At 50.5% G+C, this 8,332-nt stretch overlaps 1 protein-coding gene across 3 annotated transcripts in view; it reads left to right on the top strand.

The window, feature by feature from the left end:
- The first annotated feature begins 1,488 nt into the window (after positions 1-1,488).
- HMBOX1 (homeobox containing 1) overlaps positions 1,489-8,332 on the top strand; it is a 33,977-nt gene continuing 27,133 nt past the window's right edge. For all 3 annotated transcript variants that reach the window (XM_078866450.1, XM_078866452.1, XM_078866451.1), the window contains exon 1: positions 1,489-1,711. The gene's annotated coding sequence lies outside the window, so the exon portion shown is untranslated. The remainder of the gene's footprint in view (positions 1,712-8,332) is intronic.

Genomic DNA, 8,332 nt, shown 5'->3' with positions numbered 1-8,332 from the left:
TGCGGGCTTCATCATGGCTTCATTGGCATCGCGGGGTTTGCAGCTTTTCAATGATGTCGCGTAATGAGTGACGTCACTTCATAACGTTCCCATGGCAACAGGGGAAATGGCTGCGCTTGTGTGAAGTAAACGCAACATTTTTCAACTTTCTGCTAAGATATATGTGACTTTTTGCAACGAAAATGCGGGGATTATGAAATCATGCAAGCCCGCATATTTTGCGCGCGGAAATCTGCAATTTATGCGGCGAAAGTGCGGCGTATATGAAAAAACGCGTCCCCCGCATAAATATGCGGACTTTGGCTGATTTTGCGTGAAATCTTGCGATCGCATAATCGCGTTTTTCTGGAGGGACTGACTGTTTGTTGTTGTAACTTTCTCACCCGCCCCTACTGGACATCTTTGAAAAAACGCTTTTTTGCTCATCGGATTCCTCCAGGATAGATAATATTGTAAAAAAAAGAACGATTAATTGCCGGAAACGTCACCTATTATACATTTTTCCTTTTAAGGCCAGAGTGTTATTGATACGGAACGTGTTGAGCTTGATCCTTAATTGTGCGAGCACACCACTGCTAATGCACGAAATAGCATCAAATAGTGAACAATTACATTTTCAAATCTCACTCCCGTCTCTCTCGAGTGCATGCTCACTCGGCCACTTTGTGTGACGCGCACCCACATGGCTCGGATCGGGAAGGCGGAGTAATGGGCCAGAGGGGCGGGGGGGAAGACCCACGGGCGGGGGGGTGGGGCCAGCGACGGGGGGGGGGGGCCAGCGACGGGGGGGGTGGGGCCAGGGACGGGGGGGGGGCCAGCGACGAGGGGGTGGGGCCAGCGACGGGGGGGTGGGGCCAGCGACGGGGGGGTGGGGGCCAGCGACGGAGGGGGTGGGGCCAGCGACGGGGGGGTGGGGCCAGCGACGGGGGGGTGGGGCCAGCGACGGGGGGGGTGGGGCCAGCGACGGAGGGGGTGGGGCCAGGGACGGGGTGGGGCCAGCGACGGGGGGGTGGGGCCACGGACGGGGGGGGTCCTGGGACGGGGGGGGTGGGCCAGGGCCGGGGGGGGGCAGCGACGGGGAGCCAGGGGGAGGGGCTTAAAGAAGGGGGCGGAGCTTAAAGAAGGGGGCGGAGCAGAAACAACAGTCCGACTGCTGCTGTTGTAGATGCAGCAGCAGCTACAATGCCACATGGTCAAGCCCAGACAACCGCGTGAGCAGCAGCGGAGTGTATCATCGCAGTGATGTCTCCTTTTGTATTTGTGGATCGGGCCATTGGCACTCGTCACACGCTGTACCTACGCGATGACCACAATCGCACACTAGAGGGGAGTTTTTAATGTTACATTTGTGCATCGGGTTGATCCGCGTCTATTGTCATGGGAGGGAGGGGGAGTGCTTGAGTGAAGAGGGGCGGGGCATCGAAACGAGGCGGGACAAACTGAGAAGAGGGGGTGTGGTCTATAAAATAGGGGCGGGGCCAAGTTCAAAGGTCGCGTCTCCCCCACAATGCGCCGCGGCATCGCAATGGAGGCGCGCGGCTGAGGAGCGGAGCGCGGCGCTTGAGGTGGAAGCGACGGCGGCGGGCGGGCCCAGCGGCTCGTAGACGATCGTCCCGAGGCTCGGCGAGCGGCCGCGGTTAGTTGGAAAGCGAACGCGCCGGGGGTGTCCGCTGGTTGGGTGGTGGTGGCGGCACGCCGGACATGTGAGCCGGTGAGTACGCGCGGCGCGCGAGGAGTTGTTGGCGGCGACCCCCCTCCACACCCCTCCTCCACCCCCCCCTCCACCTCCCCTCCACACCCCTCCTCCACCCCCCCTCCACCTCCCCTCCACCCCCCCCTCCACCTCCCCTCCACCTCCCCTCCACCTCCCCCCCCCCCACCTCCCCCCCCCACCTCCCCCCCCCCCCACCTCCCCCCCCCCCCACCTCCCCCCCCCCACCTCCCCCCCCCCTCCTCCCCCCCCCCTCCTCCTCTCCTTCTCCTTCCCCCCCCCCTCGTCCTCCTCCTCCCCCCCCCTCCTCCTCCATCACCCCCCCCCCTCTCCCCCCCCTACCCCGGGCTCCTCGCGAGGAATCGATTCGTGCGATTTACCGTTCGATTCCCGGTTGTTTTGTTGGGCCGCGATGTTTGCCAGCCGAGTTGAGGCCCCCCCCCCCCGTGCGCGCGCGTGTGAGACGATTCATCGATAGCCCTCGATTCAAAGGGAATCGATTCTCATTGTACTCTTTGTACTTTGTGCGTCATAGCCAGTGTCTTATAGTAGCAGCAACAACAACACAAAGTCAAATACGTTTTGTCAATAGGAATAATATAGCGGGTGACGTTTCGGGGCATGACCCTTCGCTACACAAGCTGTAAACGCGCACCTTGGAAAATGAAAAGTGATAGGCGACGTTTCGGCCAACGGGCCTTCTTCGCGGCGCATGGATAATAAAAAGTCGGCATTGTTGCGCCTGCGTCCTTTAGCCTTCAAAGGAACTTTTGCGTCAAGTTTGCCGATGGGGAGAATACTTGAGTGGCACGAGTTGGAACAGCGAAGTGCGCGAATCTGCTATTGGCCACGCGCCTTTCAGCGAAAGGAGAATTTAACGATCGCGGTCCCAGCGATCGAAGCGATCGATAGAGTAACAACAACAAACAAACAATAAGAACAATAAGAAGCTTGAGTGAAAGCCGTGGCGCCGCTGTGTTCGCGAGCCGTCTGGTAGGCGCGATCGTGATTTTCCAAAGGGAGGAATCGATTTCCGTGAATGTAATCGCTAGAGGAGGTCGGAATCGATCCGATACACCCCCCCCCGACCGCCACGCTTCGCTCGCCTTTGTCCATTGTTGAGTCCGGGCCGCGTCTTTCCTCCCCCACCGTGGCCGGTGAGGGACGCGGCGGCGGCGGTGGCGGCGGCTACGGGACAGGCGGTGTGTGTGGGGGGGGGGGTAGCAGCAGGGGAGACGGAGAGCGGCGGGTTGGGGACACGAGGGACGGGGAAGGGGGTGAGAGAGAGGAGGAGGAGGAGGGGTGGAGGGTAAAGGGAACACGAGGGAGAGGAGTCGGACGAGAGGAGTCGGGAAAGGAATGACCCAGGGAGGGAATGGGAGAGGCGTTTACAGGAGAATCATCGTGGATGGAACGGGGAGGGAGCATGCGTAGTGGTGGTGGTGGCGGGGGCAGTGAGAGGACGATGAGAGAGAGGGGATGGACACACGGGGAGGAGGAGGAGCAGGTGTAGAGGGAACCCGAGGGGACGCGGGAGGAGAGCGAGTCGGGGGAGGGAGAGAGCCCCGTGGTAAGGAGATGGGGACGGAGATCAGGGGCGGGAGCGGGAGGGGACATGAGGAGGACGGGGGGTCCATACTCTTTGGTTCTTTCGGTAAAGTCAAGTAGGTATAAAATAAATAAAATCACAAATTTCAACTTCTAATCTAGAGGGAACGGGGGTATTTAGCAGTTTGGGGTAGCAGGAGGTGGTGTGGACATATCCCGAGTTAGAGCAGTGGCAGAGTTTGGGGGGGGGGGTGGAACCGGAGCAAGGGGGAGCAGTGGGGTCGGGGTGCTGGGGGAGGGTCGTGAGGTAGGGGGAGCGGATGGAGGCGGAGAATGGACATCGGCAAGGCAACCTGGTGAAAGAGAACGGAGACCAGGGGGGGGGGTCAGTGGGACTCGACTAGCAGGGCTCTGGGTTCACACGGTCGGGCGGAGTTCGGCGGTTAAATGACGGTAGCATAGAAGGCGATTAGATGGACTGGGGACCCCCCCCCCAACCCTCCCTCGCCTTGTCCTCCACGTGACTTTTATTAATCACAAAGGGCTGCACGAACCTTTCGGAACGATAAATATTTCACGGTTGTGAACGGTCGATTGTCAAAACATAGGACGGAGTTGCAGCTAATGGAGAGGACCACTCCCCTTCCCCCGGGAGATGTCCACCGTGGGATGGAGCTCTCTGTGTGAAAAGCGACGAGTTGAAAGGATCTAGCAGTGGATAGATGATGGCTGATTGTGAAGTTAAAAGTGACGTGATAATGGAGTTAGGGATGCACGGTTTTTGAAGCATTGGCAGAAACTCTTGTGCAGGCAAATTCTGTTAACCGTCAAATCGATTGATGTTGGTGTGCAAGTGATGCAAGAGTAGCAGGTTTTGTGGGAGGCAATATCTGGACCTCTTGAGTAAAACTATAATATAATTTATGATATTGATGATAATAATTACAGCGTGAAGCTGCATTACTAATAGTGAAGGCATTAGCTGGACCACTTGCCCCAGGCAACGTTTTTGTTTAAACTACAGTAATAAGGATCGATAGCATTACATTGTGTGCTGATTAAATAGCGATCATAAGGAACAGAGAAAATGCCTCTTTCCAATACTGTAGTAACAAACTACTAACTACCATTATTAACACAATTGACGAGCAGAATTTGTGGTGCAGAGGTGGCAACAGTGGTTAGGGCCATTGTGCTACGAACCCGATCGATCGAGTTTCATTCCTGATCATGGCTAACATAAGTAGCGAAGTGATATTTGAACTCCCACATTGACCCAACCCACATCGGTTGGAGTACTACAGTACGCGATTTGCAAGTGGGTAAGGTCGCTTCGTTTTCCCCGTGATTGAGAAAATGAGCATCAATTTGTCGGAAGTTGGCAAGTGTTCTCTAAACTTGAATTGCAGTCGTGACGATGACGGCGGTGGTGGGGGGGGTGAGCATGGCAATATCCGAGCCTTGCTCGCCCAGGTGAATGTGATCATCATGTGCAGGACCGGATAATATCTCCACGCTGTCATTCATTTTACTTGAGCAAGTTTTGGGATCATTTCTGGAAGGATCCTGCATGATTTGACCAATGTTAGGAAGAGCGCTGATGATGATCATGAGAGTGACAATTGTAGTAGGGGTACATGATTGAGGAGGCATTATTTACACAACCTAATATTTGGAAGTACTTTTGGTCATACAAAAATATTGCAAGTGATAATATTGATGATTCAAGTGGACAGTGGCAGTGATGATACGCTCTAGTGAAAGTCAAGGATAGGTTTAGGGATGGTAATTACATCAGTGCAGTTGTACCTGCAGCCGAATATAATGACAGGATAATTACGATTGCAATAGCGACAATATTTGAGTGGTCATGATTATTGATTAAAACTATTTCACCGTCATTCGTGGTAAGGATGAGGGGTGTATGGTACGTATTGCAGAGAGTACGTGAGTTGATTTAGAAACGCGTGAAATTATATCATACGTTAGATTAATTGGTGAGTAACCATGTATGCATCTGCCAATGAAAATAACTACGATAACATTTTGAATCCACATGCTTACATGTGGATTAAAAAAGACCTTTCGAAACTCATTTCATCGTAAACAATGCGGGTTTCCAGGAGGAACCAGCGAGGAAGAACAAATTACGCCACGCGTGCAGAGCGTCTGTTGATTTAGTTTTTATTTGCTCGCAGTTACTACGATAGTCAGGGTACCTCACGGAATGGGCAATTTGTAAAAATATTGATGTTCAGTATTCATACATTTATTTCTCAGAACTGTGTTGGGTCAGCTAGAGGGGTACTCAGTTGAATTTTGTTTCAACCAAGGGGGTGCAGTAGCCAAATAAGGTTGAACTACTGATTTAAAGTGTACAAAAGTGTAACAAGAATTATTATTAATAATAATGAGGATTATAAACATCTGCAGTTAGTGGCACGATTAGGTAATGGGTATTCTTGCATGCCATATTGATTGGGAACGTGCAGATACCAAAAAGTGTCGTCCAAGGATCGTTATCAGCCCTTTGTCAAGCTATATTGCTTATGGAGGTTGTTGCGCGTACTTCACGCTGGTCGGTGTGGTGTTTGTGAAGTCAGGGGGTATGGCTCGTGCATGTACCAGTCATCTCAGTCAGCCAACCCATGGCACCACCTGGTTCTGTCCCGTGACCTCCTGTCAGCGAGCCTTCAACACTTCACGTGGCCTTAAAGTGCATCTGGCCTTGCACACGCGCCGTGGCGATGTCACCGTCACTTAGTGGCGAATGACGGCTATTGGTATTGGTGAAGTTGGGAAGCATAGACAGAGGTTGGTGCATACTAAGTATATTATAGCAGTGAATTTTCTACACTGTCCTCCACGAATGTTAAATATCACTGGGTATCGAACGCAGGTCGGCAGGTTCATCTGGCAATTCATCAATGCATTGCCCAATATAATAATAGTATGATTATTATTTACTTATTCAGGGAAGCCTCACTCATGGTTTGGGATGTTTGGCCATTTCCTTTTTAAGGATTGTTTTTCATGTGGAAGGAAATGCATGCATACAAGGGGATAGAACTGAAATAAACACATGGATGGGTTCACAAACCAACTTGCAGTAGTGTCTTCTCCTGGCTGTACAGCAGTTAAATTTCGATTTAAAGCTTTCGTGACTGCAGGGATGAATCTTCTTGGTTCTTTCGGTAAAGTCACGTAGAATGGAAATAATAAAGTAATAAAAATAAAACAGAATATTTATTTTTATTATTTTATTTTTTCCATTCTACGTGACTTTACCGAAAGAACCAAAAAGATGTACAGCAGTTGTTTTCAGGAAAAAGTACTTGATACTTTAATTTAGGTTTCTGGGTAATTGAATGACAAGCCGACAATAGTTACAAGCGAGCCCTATTTGCAAAAACACACGTAACGTGTCTCATCATTATCCTCGTCATGATAGTGATCGTGAGGAGGATATTAAGTCACAGCGAAAATGTTTGTGGCGGTGCCACCTGTGGTCCAGCACTTTGAAGGTAATGATTGATTGATTGTCTAGATTGTAACATTTCCAAACCCTTTGGGCTGTGAGGAAGCCAGGGGACTGCAGTACAGCAAGTGGGATAATGAACTAATCTGTGCTGAAATTTGAGTTTGTGGTTTTCCTCTTGCACGCAAAACGTTTGCGAATGTAATTGACTAAAATCACCATGCTGGACCATTCTAATAATATTTTGTAGGTAATGTTTTTAGAATTTTGTACACTGTTATTCAACTTTTCACAACTGCCAAACCAAGACTGTTACAGGACACGTGAATGTGTGTGCGCTTTTCACCCCAGTTGGCACAGTGGGTGGCACAGGTGATGCATCGGCCAGTCATCTCAGTCAGTCGACCCATGGCACCTGGGTTTGTCCCGTGACCTCCTGACAGCGGATGTTCGACACTTCACGTGGCCTTAATGTGCACATAGCCTGGCACAAGCGCCGTGGTGACGTGACAGCCACTCAGTGGCGAATGTCGGTTGTTGTTCTCACCCCAGATAAAAAAATGGGTATCGTTGCACGTGAAAGTAAACAAATGCACACAACTTCTCTCTCGTACAAAAAAACGTAGTGCAGACATAATTAGAGATACAAAAGCCTACCGTGGCAGCAAACTACTTCTCTGAAAACGTTTTCAGCGCGCAAGCGATCGCTGGCACATGGCTGGTATTGTTGTGTGGGTGTTCAGCCACCCCCCTGCGTTGTCTTCCGCGGAAACCGTTTTAGTTTTTTTCGGTTATTAACGTTAACCGTCTTGGGCCGTGCTACATCCTTGGTGACACATTACGCCAAATTAACCGCGCTTCAGTCGCCCGATTTGTACAGCGCCCCGGGCTGTGTTTGGGGGTGCAGAGTCGTCAGCAACCCCTCGTTTGAGTTTTTAGTAACGATTGCTTGGTTATGCGTTGCGTCAAGCTTAATAAAGCCTTTAATGGGACAGTTTAAGCACGCCCTGTTGTGACGCACATTCCATCGTATGTAATGCCGTGCTTAATTATGTGTGATTTCATGTGTTTTTTTCCATAATTAATTGCTAGGAACATCTTGACAATGCATTGCAATTATGCTGTTAGGTATGTACATTGTTAATGGCATGTGGGAGTTTAACAACAACAAAAACAATTCACCATTTAGTTGCTGAAGTTTTCACTGGGGAATAATCTTCTCGGTATCATTTGGCATATCTTTTTTGCCACACAATACTTAGAGGAAACACGTCTTGTTCGAGGCAGTCCTGGTAAGGGCTGCATTGAAAATTACGAGTAAACATTGGCCTCATTAGATGCCGTGTTGGTTGGGCATTTTGTATGGTTTCTTTTTAAGGTTAATTGCAGTGTAACTGATCAGTGGTTAATGCTTTGCAGCATAATCTGAAGTATTTGAGTTACATAACATGTGGTTAGTTGTGCAGAAAAACATGGGAAGTACCTCGAGAAGTTAAACATTACATTTGGCCTCTTTATTTACCCAGATTTAAGGTCATCGGATACACATCTCTTTTTGCAAGCCAGGCCTGAGCAAATTACAAATGATACATTTA

Source organism: Lampetra fluviatilis, chromosome 22 (genome assembly GCF_964198595.1).
Source record: "Lampetra fluviatilis chromosome 22, kcLamFluv1.1, whole genome shotgun sequence".
NCBI classification, from domain to species: domain Eukaryota; kingdom Metazoa; phylum Chordata; class Hyperoartia; order Petromyzontiformes; family Petromyzontidae; genus Lampetra; species Lampetra fluviatilis.
Note: the sequence above shows the minus strand (reverse complement) of the source record. Positions and strands in the feature narration are given on the sequence as shown.